Source organism: Amblyomma mixtum, chromosome 9 (genome assembly GCF_055824585.1).
Source record: "Amblyomma mixtum isolate Tamu chromosome 9, ASM5582458v1, whole genome shotgun sequence".
NCBI classification, from domain to species: domain Eukaryota; kingdom Metazoa; phylum Arthropoda; class Arachnida; order Ixodida; family Ixodidae; genus Amblyomma; species Amblyomma mixtum.
In genome coordinates this window covers 12,259,218-12,268,409 of record NC_143020.1, presented here as the reverse complement: position 1 = coordinate 12,268,409, position 9,192 = coordinate 12,259,218, and the positions used below count along the sequence as shown (strand labels likewise).

The window sequence follows — 9,192 nt, the reverse complement described above, 5'->3', positions numbered from 1 at the left end:
ACTCCGTACATAGAAACTGCAGACATAGAAAGGCAGTAAAAGGTAGCATTATTAACCGCCAAGTGGTTTCTTTTGCATCAAAACCATACGGAGCTCATGGCATAGAGTTCACTCGCGGTGAGGAAAAGAACACGTCGTTTACAATAAGAAGCACACTCATAATGCTCACAAGAACTGCTCCCGACGTACAAAGTCAGAAAAGAGGGCAGCTCGCGTTTGCAGCCAGAAGAAACCTTTCACAATGGAGTCTGAGTCGGTGAGTGGTACTTGAACATACGTCACCGTCTTGGTCAAATACTTTAGCAGAGAGCACATCTGGGATTCTGCTATTTCCTCTAGCAGTATAAACACCATCTGATTCTCGCGGTCCAACTCGAAAAGCCGATGCTGCGCAAGGTTCAATTCGAAAGTGCACCACCGGCTGGCGCAGAATTCGCGATTCAGCACAAAGTGATTTTCAACTCTGTGCTATGGCACGGTATACGTTTTCCACGATGGGCATGCCGGCAATGAAGTCACGCTCACCTACGCATACATGGAATCGAAGGGCGGAGGACTCCAGCGTTGGTATCACGTGGTCACGTACCCAGTCTGCGTCTGAATTGTGGTAGGAAATAAAGGCGTCTCATGGATAATGTTCCCCGGATTTCAGTCGTCGATATCCTTTGACCTTGACGCGTAGAAATGGGACAAAGTAGCGGATGTACCATCGGTTGAGGTACAAGGCACAGCCCGTCACTGAGCTCACAAGGACAGCCAGAATGGCAGGCACCCTGATGATGATGTAATAGTCGGGGAGACGGCATGCCTCAAAGCTTGGAAGGGCAGACTTGACGGGGCTGTTCACAAATGGCCCGTTATCACCACAGCAGACGACACGGTTATCGCAGCAAACCTGTCTTTCCGGCTGGAACAGAAGCCGCTCCACATTTCTAATGCTGCAGGTGGTGCAGTCCCAAGGGTTACTGCAAATGTTTATTGAACGGAGACCTGCAACGTCCTTGTACATAGTGTCGTCCAGAACTCTAATTTTGTTGCTATTTAGCTCCAGGTTATCCACCCTTGTCATACGAGAAAAAAATGGTCTCGGACCAGTTGACGATCACATTAGAAGAGAGGGAAGGGTGCTCAGGTTGAGACTTCTGAAAATGCCAGGAAAGAGGATGTCAACTTTGTTTTTCTCCAAATGGAGAACGTCTAGGCTAAGCAGAGGAGTGAATACTGGAGCAGGACTTCTAGAGACTATCATATTTTTTGTGAGCCTGAGTTTTTTTAGTCTGTTCAGCCCGTCAAAGTTCCTAGCCGAGAGCGTGGTTAGTTCTTTATTGTACATTTCGAGGGACTTCAGCTATGCGAGGCATGAAAATGGTGAGCCATACATTGCCTTGATCGAGCACAGCTTCAAACTGAGAACTTCGATGGCAGGTAGGGTTCATAACTCCTGGTTCAGAAGACAGTGCAGTTTTTTTTCATTCCACATAAGTGACTTGCGAGAACTCTTTCCGAGGAAGAACGGGCTGGAGGGAATGTAATCTTGCGGCTTCAGGCCTTTGTCCGCTATTTTCATGCCCTGGAAAATACGGATTATGCTGAACTCTTCGCATTCAATTGGGCGACCCCATTTCGAAAGCCTGACCAGCTTAGAGTCTTGGAAGTAAATCTCACCGTCTGTGTATAGCGGCAAGAACAGGTCAAGTGCGACACTGTCAGAAAATAATGGCCTCATCCTAATTGCTCGTGCGGTGGTCGGGGACACAGCACTTTTGTTGAGTGATAAGAAAGAGCAGGTGTAAAATACAGTCGGTTTAGTACTTTCAAGCACGAGCTTTTCATTGAGGGCCTCAGTGCCCCGAGAAAAAATGCCTCCTGTGGCCTGCCTTTCACGCGACGTATTGTCGGCAGATTTGCTGAGGTAAATGGTAGAGAAGCTGTACATGCCGTAAGTGGTTGCGTTATTCTGCCTTCTCCGGCTTGGCTTGGTTCTAACGATGCATAAAAATGTGACGTATGCCGGCTTGTGTACGAACTGTCTTGGAACACACCAATAAAAAGCGCCCTCAGTGACACACCGAACTGGAGAATATGCAGGAAGAGCTTCAAATTGAATCTCGCTTGTTGTGACTTTTCCTTGAGGGATAATTGTAGCTGCATTCGAAGCTTAGCTTGAGGATCGAGAGGCAGTTATTTTCGTCGTCGAGTACGTTCTGCTCACAGAACGTTTGGCGAATTTTAGTGACCCCCCTGATCATAGCAGCCTGATGACCGAATGCGGACTCAAATTTAATGATAACGATGCAGCTGATAAAAATTATGCCACCATTCTCGCGTTTCAGGATGCAGTTTTCGACATGTAAGGGTTCTTTGTACTGCCCTTCTTGCTACATGTTGAAAGTCTGTTGGCAGCGACTATGCAGAAGGCAAGAACTCCGAGAAGTACTTCTGTCTTAATGTAGCGCGGGAAAAAAATAATTGTCTTAATTTGAATGCGGTGAACATAAATTCATCATTTAATTGTTACGGTGGGGAAACGGCTATATTTCAATCAAATTTCAGCTCAAGGATATCTCCAGCTACATAAAAATGACACTGCGTGGACTGCACATCTCTTAATAGACGCGAATTATCTTGCACATTAGCACTGTTGGCGAAAGTTCCGAATAATATTGCGTCGCTATGAAACAGAAGTACAACTGCAGATTTACTGCACTTTTTTGCTGAAGGTTAGTAAATGCAAGGCGACAATCTCAGAAAAAATCTGCCTTAGATTATTTTGGTGGCATCATAAAGTGAAGTTCAGCGTTACAAATTGCGAGACATGTATTAGGCATATAGTTTTTACGTCGATGAACGCATTTCAGAGAGCACAACGACCATAATAAAATATATTGAGAAGGATGCGCGGAAAGGAGCAAAGAAAGGTGCCTTAGTAGAATGTCATGGGGTAACTTTGATATGATTGCAAAGTATACCACTTACAGAGTTGTCCGCCACGAGGGTTTTAATATAATGATCGCCTTGGTTGATCACGTCCTCGATTTCTATTAACATTTTTAGCATGAACTGTTGCACAAAGCCTCCAAAAATTCTCTCTTCCGTTTTCAATGTTGATACATGTTCGCTGGAAGCTAATTTGTAAAAAGCCCAACAAGCCTTACTCGAACACAGCTTGGCTGACCTGTACAATCGTTTGTTTTTATTTGGTAGGTGTCTTATGTAAACAGTATATCAACATACCAAGCTGCACCCAGATGTTAGTTTTAGCGCGGATAAAGGGTACTTGCTTATTAGGGAAAGGACATTTTCCGAGAACGCAGTCCAGTTACTCTTTGCTGTAGGGCTGTCCAAGTGCTGCATAAAAATGTGTAGGAAAGGGCCCACTGTGTTCTCAATTTGTATTCTGGTAATCACAGATAGTTACTCATCTTCCGGTATAATTCAGTAGTGAGAGGAATAAGTGAGAAGTAGAATTCAGCGGTCGGCCTGTGCAGAAAGGAGGGTAATGCTAAAAACAATGTTAGTGTCCGAAGTTAGTAAGAGGTCATGTGCGTTAGCATCAGACCGTGTTGTTCTCGTCGGGTTCGTGACAAGCTACTCGACAGAAAAACGAAGCGCATTTATAAATATCCTTTAGCTAGCGCGCAGTGCAGATGCATTGTAAGAGCAGTTTTAGACCATGATATGTGCTTGCACGGACGCTTGAAAGCCGTCGCTGCGTTACTGAACAATACAATCCAATAACAGAGAACCAAATGAATCTGAAAAGTTCGTTTTGTCTTCAAAGTCATCTTGTCTTTGCTGGATAGACCTTATTTTCATTTCAGTAATTTTCTGAATGGCCTTGATAGCTTTTATTTCCGAAACCACTTAGGTCTGCCTCCTTGCTGCTTCCGCGGCCCGAGTCTGAAGGTGTTTTAGGAGATAAAATAAGACGTTCATCTCTTTGGTCGGCTCCTCAGGCAAAAAACGTAGGTGTACTAATGCCTCCGAGGGAATCGACAGGCCTTGGTTCAGTTCTATTTTAACAGGCCATGGCAGTAAAAAAGCAATTCAAAAACAATCAACAGGTTCGAACCCGACCGCGTCGGCCGCGTTTCGATGGAGGCGAAACGCAAGAGGCGCCCGTGTGCTGTGCGATGTCAGTGCACGTTAAAGATCCCCAGGTGGTCGAAATTATTCCGGAGACCTCCACTACGGCACCTCTTTCACTCCTACCTCCATCCCTTCTCTTACTGCGCGGTTCAGGTCTCCGCCGTTATATGTGAGACAGATACTGCGCCATTTTCTTTCCTCTAATACCAATTTAGCAACGCAAGTTACAGCTGGACTTCTGCCGGAATTCTAAACTGACGAATCATGGCGAAACGTGAATCAAGACACAGTTTTAACACAGAAAAATGCACGGTGCGATCGCTACTCTCTATAAAGATATCTGAAAACAATGGCTTTATTAAAAACCAGATTGAACACAAAAAACAAGCCGAAACGAAGATATAGCAGTGGAGAGCCAATCGAAGTGCTCCACGGCCAAAGAAAGATATTAGAGCGCAGTTCTTAGGCGCCCGTTTCTACGTTTCGTGGAGCTGGTGGTGGTGAAAAACATTTATTACAAGTTACACATTGAGAGGTAGTTTGGGAGGTGGCCGCTAGTGCGCCACTCCCCTCAAAATACTAGGTGGTCCCTATTCCGGCACCCCATTTGACTCTACCGCCGCTCGGGCACGCCGGACCATGTCCTGTTGGGCCGGAAGGTCGTCGCAGCCGAGCAGGGCCGCCTCCCAGTCCTCTCGGGTTGGGTTGGGGTGGGGGGTGAGGGAAGGATTTTTCTGGCATGCGCACACCGTATGGTATGTGTCAGCAACCTCCGTACAGTATGGGCAGAGGCCAGAAAAGGAGGGGTCGAAGTGTTTCATGACTGCCGGGCACAGGAATGTATTTGTAAAAAGTCTTATCAGAAGACGCTCACCTGCTTCTCCCAGCCCCTTGAGGGGGGTCGGGTACTAGCGGTGAGAGTCTTGGTAGTGATTGACTATATCTTCAAATTTTAAAAGTGGTTCGTTGTCCAGATCCGAATCGGTAAGGTCATCGCCAAGGGCCCGGGAAGTGAGTGCGCGGGCGGCTGCGTCTGCAGCCTCGTTACCTGGTTGGCCTTGGGGGCCCGGAGTCCATACTAAGTAGCGGAGCGTAGGATCTCTGTCCTGTGCCGCGTTGCGAAGTAATCGATAAGCTGTGAGGGAGCCCCAACCCAGCTCGTAATTTCGACAAGCTCCTTGCGAGTCCGATAGAATATATTGCGCCTGAGGGTGAGAGGCCGTCAGGGCGATGGCTACCTCCTCAGCGTGAGTTGCGCTGGGAGCTTTGAAAGTGAGCCCGTCCAGCTATATTTGCTGGTGTATGACCGCGGCCGTGTACCATCCCCCCTTGAGCGGTGCGGGCCGGCCACGTCTGTATAAAATACACCGTGTTTGTTGCCATAATGGCGGTGGAGGGCATCCGCCCGCGCCTGCCGCCGGCCATTATGGTCTTCTTTGGACATTTTCGTAGGAAGGGGTCGAACATGGATGGCGCATCTCCACATTTCGGACACTCGTACCCTTTCCTCTGTGTGATGGTTGTGTTGAATCTGTAGTCGGTCCAAAAGGCGACGACCGGACACGGTCTGGGCAAGACGCGTGTATTGGTTGGTGAGGTGCGCTTCTTGCAGCTCCCGATAGGTGTTCACCACTTCCAGCGCGAGGAGCCTCGCGTTGGAGGTGGAGATCGGAAGGTCTAGCGCCCTTTTGATGATCTTACGGAGGGTAACCTCCAAGACATCTTCGTCCTGCTTTCGTAAGTGAAGGTAGGGGGTCGAATAGATTATTCGACTCGTAACGAAAGCATGTGCGAGTCGCAACGCATGTGTGCTTCGTAGAACTCCGCGTTTGTTGGAGACCCGACGGACCATGCGGCCCACCTGGTCTCCAACCTTACGCAGCTTGGCCAGTGTTGTGTCTGCGCGATGTGTTCTACTAATAAAGAGTTCGAGAAGTCTGATCTCCGATGCATCACGGATGGGGCCGCTGGCGAGGAAGAGGGAAATGGGGATTGCACACTTCGGCGATGGCCGAATATGCACGAATTCTGATTTCTGCGGGGAGCACTGGAGGCCGCAGTACGTGGCATAGTTGTCTACTATATCAGCGGCTGCTTGCAGGCATTCCTCCATGTGACCCACATTACCTTGGGTGGCCTAAATAGTGAAGTCGTTGGCATACAGCGCATGCTGGATGCCTTCGACATCGGCCAATTTAGAGGGTAGGTAAAGCACTGCTATGTTAAGGAGCAGAGGGGACAGTACAGCGCCTTGTGGTGTACCCCTGCTGCCCATACTGTACGGGCCGTGTTCTTCGTCCTGGATGCGGACGAAGGCCTGCCGATCCGTGAGAAAGTGTTTAATATAATTGAAGGTGTTAGTGCCGCAGTCAGTCTCGCTCAGGTGGGCGAGAATGACGGTGTGCTTAACATTGCCAAATGATCCTTTAAGGTCCAAGGCCAGGACTATCTTGTCGTTATGGGGACACTCGACAGGAGTAAGCACTTCATGTTTTAGTTGGAGGAGTATGTCTTGAGATGACCTATGCGGCCTAAAACCGAACATGGTATCCGCGAAGGTGTTGCAATTTTCTAAGTATTCTCAGAGTAGATCTCGAATCATAGTTTCCATGAGTTTGCCCACACAAGATGTTAAGGAAATGCGTCGGAGGTTGCCTGTATTGATTGGTTTGCCGGCCTTCGGGATGAAGGTGACTAGCGCAGTTTTCCACTCTATGGGTAGAGGATGGGACCCTTCCCAGACGCCATTTATGTATTCTAAGAGTGCTTCGTACGCCTGATTCGGTAGGTTGGCCAAAAGTTTGACCGTTACCTTGTCCCGACCCGGAGCCGTGCCTCATTTCATTTTAGCAAGAGCCGCCCGTAGGTCATGGAGTTGAAATCGCCGATCGAGATCAGGATTTTCTCTGCCTGCATAGAGATGCTCCGACCCCCGGGGGTCTTGTGTCTGGCACAGATATCGATCCCGCAATGTCTGTGCCAGCTGGTCCGTATTGCCCTTAAAGTTGTTAATAGCTCTTTGAAGGTGTTTTTGGGTTTCGGTGCGTGTTTGGGTGGGATCGATCAGACTACGGAAAAGTCTCCATGTGTTTCGACCAGACATTTACCTAGCGGCCAGATTGCAGCGATCCACTCAGTTGGAGTCGGCAAGCTGGACAGCGTAGTCCGCCGCCTGCTGGGTGATATCGAGAATTCGAAGTTTGAGCTTCGGATTGTGTTTCTGGCGACGCCATCTCTTTGTGAGACTGCGACGCGACTCCTAGAGATGAAGGAGATGGTTATCCACATCCGTCACCCTATCTGTAAGCTGAATTTGCTTGTCGTGTTTGCGAATATTTTTTATAAGGGTGTGGGCCCAAGAGGAATAGCCGTTTTGTACCAGACTGTACGGGGGCAAGGACTGCCGGAAAGCCGTCCAGTCTGGGAGTCGTGCCTGGCTTAGGGGTCGCTTGAGGGGACGGGTGTAGAGAATGATGTTGATGAGGCAGTGGTCGCTGCCGAGGGTGTCCTCGGTGTTGATCCATTCTGCGTGTTGAATGTTCCGAGTGAGGGTACGATCGGGGCACGTGTCCCGATTGACGGAGTTACCCAATCTGGTTGGGACTGCAAGGTCGGTTTGGAGGGTGACGCCCAGCGTGGAGTTAAGCTCCGTCAGCTTTCTGCCACGCGTTTCATCCTTGCGATAACCCCACATCCGACTGGGGGCGTTGAAATAACCCACAATCAGAAGGGGGTCACGCCCTGCCACCTTCGTTGCCATACTGAAGATGGCGGAAAAAATTATATTCTTACGTTTAGGGGGACAGTAAATATTAAGAATTTGTAAGGGGGGGTCAGTCCTTCTCAGGGGAAAGACGGAGACCATTTCATACGAGTATGGCAGATTTAATTCGAGATCGACCTCTTGCGCTGTGTAGCTTTTGTGGACAAGCAGACAGGTGGAGGGGTCACGCTGGTACGTATTATATCCCGACAGCTTCACTGCCGCCCCATATTCCTGTAGGGCGACTACCGCAGTTGGGTGATTAAACGTCTCGAGATAGAGGCGAAGATGATCTCGTTTTTTTCGGTCTTTGAGACCTCTGCAATTCTACTGAATAACTGAAAAAGCCTGCTGTTTTGAGGGGCGGCGGGGTCGCTTAGTGCCGTGTGCCATGATGAATTTCTGGGTGAGCTGGGCCAGACTCCATCGCAGCCTGTCCGGCGCCCTGAGCCAAAGAAGGTTCGATGGAGTCCTCGCTAATTTCGCTGAGATCAATGCGGCGGTTGAATTCTGATGGACGATCCTTATAGTGGCTTTGGCGACGCCCCAGGCAGTTGGAATCGTTGATCCAGGTTTTAATGTTACTTGTGACCGCGAGGTTCATCATCTGGGTGGTTTCGGCAATAGTTTTGTTGATAATTTCGGAAATTAGCTGGCCGAGACCGCTAAACTGAATATAAATTTCAGCTACACTGTTTTCTAGAGCGTCCGGAGGACTCGCATTGGATAACAGACCCTTCGCTCATGGGCTCCGGGTTCTCGGAGGCGGGCGCACCTTCGCGTGCCAGTGGCGACGATGTGGATTTTCCCACACGGAGAATTTTGTTTTCAGCCGCGAGCTGTTTAACTTGCTCGCGTAGCGCCGCCATTTCGCGGCGCATCTCGATGAGTTCGGGAGAGGGATGAGGAGGGGACTGAGAAACGACCATAGGTCGACCACCAACCTTGCCATGTGATTTCTTGGAGGCCTTCTGCTGGGTAGCGCCTCCGAGATCAGGGAAGCCCTCAGGCTGGATGGCCGGAGCGCCCTGATCTGACGTTTGTCGGTTTTGCTGCGGCGGCGCCTTCGGCGGGTGCTGTGGCGTTTTCGGGTTGCCTGGCGGGGGCCGGGCGTCGCCGCCTTCATGCCGCGATTCCGCAGCTGGGCTGCCGGAAGCACCTCCTGGCACGGTGCCCGGCGACGATATTTGACGTTGCACCGAAGTGTCCTTGGGCGGGCGTACCACGGGGGGTCGCTGCGCCGCCTGGAGACGCCGGAACTTGCCCTTGCATGCCTGGGAGCCCGTAAGGTGGGCTTCCCCGCACACGAGGCACGACGGCTTGCACTCATGAGGTTTCAT

General features: G+C 49.8%; 1 pseudogene; it reads right to left on the bottom strand.

Annotated features, from left to right (window-relative positions):
- Window positions 1-165: 165 nt before the first annotated feature.
- LOC149328330 (uncharacterized) lies at window positions 166-9,192 on the bottom strand (annotated as a pseudogene).